Below are 3,126 nucleotides of genomic sequence, written 5' to 3' on the forward strand. Positions count from 1 at the left end.
GGGGCAGCTTGGATCATCATCACTGTTTGTGAGGGTTTTCTTAATTCACCTCCCTCACACACCAACTCAATCATGTGAGCTTCGTGGTGCGCTGGCAGCGGGTTTTGGTTGATGTTAGGAGCCTCCGGTGTCTGGACCTCGATCTTATTGGTGTCAATAAGATCCTGTATGGCATGCCTTAACTTCCAACACTTCTCGGTATCGTGCCCGAGCATCCCTGAACAGTATTCACAACTGATTGAACGATCCAAATTCTGAGGCGGAGGATTTGGTTCCCGAGTATGGACAGGACTAACCAAACCTAATTGCCGCAGCTTGTGGAACACAGCGGTGTAGGTTTCTCCCAGTTCGGTGAAGGTTCTTTGTTTCCGCAACCTGTCATTTCTGGCATCTGGATTTCCCCGGAAACCTGCCCCTGAAGGATTTCTATATGCCCTTGGTGGAGGGTAAGTGTTTTGTGGTGGTGCATATATGTTCTGGGGAGCCGGTGCGCGCCATTGTGGGCGAACCGGGGGCTGAGTGTATATCTGGGCTTGGTGTACGGAACAATGCGGTTCTCGAGGTGGATAGAAATTTTGTGGTGGGTTGTATGGGTAGTTTGACCTGTGAGGCCTGGGTTGGTTGTAGTGCGGCCTGCCAGCCCTGGACCAACTGCCTGCCTCGATCGTGGCAACCTCTTCTTTCTTTCTTCTTAGCGCACCTCCCGTGCCGCTTTGAATAGCCTGGGTTGTGGCCTTAAGTGCCGAATAGTTTAAGATCTTGTCCGACCTCAAACCTTCTTCTATCATGACCCCTATTTTGACCACCTCGTTGAAAGATTTTCCAACCGTTGTCACCAAGTGACCAAAGTAGGTTGGATCCAATGTCTGCAAAAAGTAGTCTACCATTTCTCCCTCTCTCATGGGAGGATCGACTCTAGCTGCTTGTTCTCTCCAGCGGAATCCGAACTCGCGAAAACTTTCCCCGGGTTTCTTCCCAGTTCTCAATAATGTGAGACGGTCAGGGACTATCTCTAGATTGTACTGGAAATGACCTGCAAAAGCCTGTGCCAGATCATCCCACGTGTACCACCTGCTGAAATCCTGCCTGGTATACCATTCCAGTGCAGATCCGCTCAGACTTTGGCCGAAGTAAGCTATCAAAAGCTCATCCTTGCCTCCTGCCCCTCTCATTTTGCTACAGAATCCCCGCAAATGTGCCATGGGATCACCGTGCCCTTCATATAAATCAAACTTGGGCATCTTGAACCCAGCCGGGAGTTGGACATCTGGGAAAGGGCACAGATCTTTGTATGCCACGCTGACTTGATTGCCCAGCCCGTGCAAGTTTCTGAAGGATTGCTCCAGGCTTTTGAACTTTCTTAACACTTCATCCTGTTCAGGGGCCTTAACCGGCTTCTCAACCTCTGCCGGTACTTCCAAATGGGGATTGTAAACCTGTGGTTCCGGTGCGTGGAATGTAGGCTCAGGGGGATAGTATTGTGTATCGTGAGCCTGAAACAATGGCTCACTGGTCGTTCGCTGCAAAGGGGCTGATGCAGGTCCCACAAAAATGGGAATATTGGATGTTGGGAGAGGTTGATGGGGTGGTGGAGCTTGGGAATCATGAGGGCTTCTTTCTTGATGATAGAGGGGGTTTGGGCGGCTTGTGGAAGGGCCAGAGTGAGGGTACTCCGGCACGTGTCCCAGTGTCTCAGGGCTCTTTTGCGTTTTGGCCAGGGCTAGCTGCATTGCATGCATCTCTAGTCCCATCCTTTCAATCTTTTCCATTGCCTCTTTTAGCAACTGGCTCATCGGCCTTTCTTCCTCATTACTATTCTCAGAAGTGGTCATGCTTGTTGCTACCGGTCCTTTGGATCTGGTTTGGTATGAATGTGTTGCCAGAATTCTTTAACAACTAACTGTCTTGTATCAGACAACAACAAACTTTGTTAGTGTTAGAGCTTAACAGATTTGATCATAACACATAGAGGATGCAATGCACCTAGGCAATTAATCGTTTCTACATGCCTTGCCTCAAACAACATACGTCATCCCGGTTTGCTCATTCATCCATTTTTAAAGTACTTTGGGAAACCCTGTGTTTTATTTTGTATTTTTATTTTTATTTATTAAAAGCGGTCGAATCTTATGGGGATTGCCTACGTATCACGTCCCCGCGTGAATCAGACCAGGCGTAGTTCTGCCTTAAAGTAAAGAAACACAAAATTCTTGTGAAATCGTTAAATTCATTCTCAAAATTGTGCTATTACAAATTACTTCAAGCAAGGAATAGCAACAGTACAGACTCCACAGTTCTTAAGCCGTTTTGACTAAAAGAAAAGAAAACAACATATGGAAAAACAACAAAACCAAATAAACAAGACTCAACCAAAGATTAATTTTCCAACTTAGGGGCCCGCGAGGCATCATTCGGCCTTTCCGCGGCCCTTGGTGTGAGGTCTCTCTGCAGACCTTTCAACTCATTCATGATTCGGTGGACGCAACCCATGATGGAAATAAGGAGGGTCTTCCGAGGCATTTGCTCGCATGCCAGGCATCTCATGTAGATGTAATGCCCAATCTCGTCGATCCTTCCTCGAATGTTGTCCCTTTCTGCGAACAAATGCCTTATCTGTCGGTTCTTCAACCCCAGTGTTTGCGCATTGTTGGCAAGCTGATCCTGGAATATCTCCATTTGTCTTTCCATTCTGGTCATTGCATCGTAACATCGCCTTCTGTCGGCTTGGGCATCTCGTGCTTGTTTGACGATCCGATCATGTAGAGTGGAGTTCGTCTCCCTCAATATTCCGATGCTCATCTCATAATCCCTTATGACCTGTTGCAAACGCTGCTTCCGGGCCATTGTGTGCCTTGCCCATCTGACCTTCATCCTTGCTATGCATGCTTCTGATTGTTCTAATTCTTCTTGGCTCTGGATGACCTGACTTCTCAAACTTGCTATCAATCTTTCGTCAGAGCGACGCTTCTGTCGGTCAACGTCACTCTTACTGCCTTGGTGAAGGCGGGCCTTCAAGATTTGGTTTTCTTGGGCTAGCTTGTTTCTTTCAGCCTGCTCCGAAGCGGCTTGCACATTGTTCTCGAATGTAAGTCTTTCGACTTGTTGCTTTAGCTTCCCGATTTCAAC

Source organism: Nicotiana sylvestris, chromosome 5 (genome assembly GCF_000393655.2).
Source record: "Nicotiana sylvestris chromosome 5, ASM39365v2, whole genome shotgun sequence".
In the NCBI taxonomy this organism is placed as follows: Eukaryota; Viridiplantae; Streptophyta; class Magnoliopsida; order Solanales; family Solanaceae; genus Nicotiana; species Nicotiana sylvestris.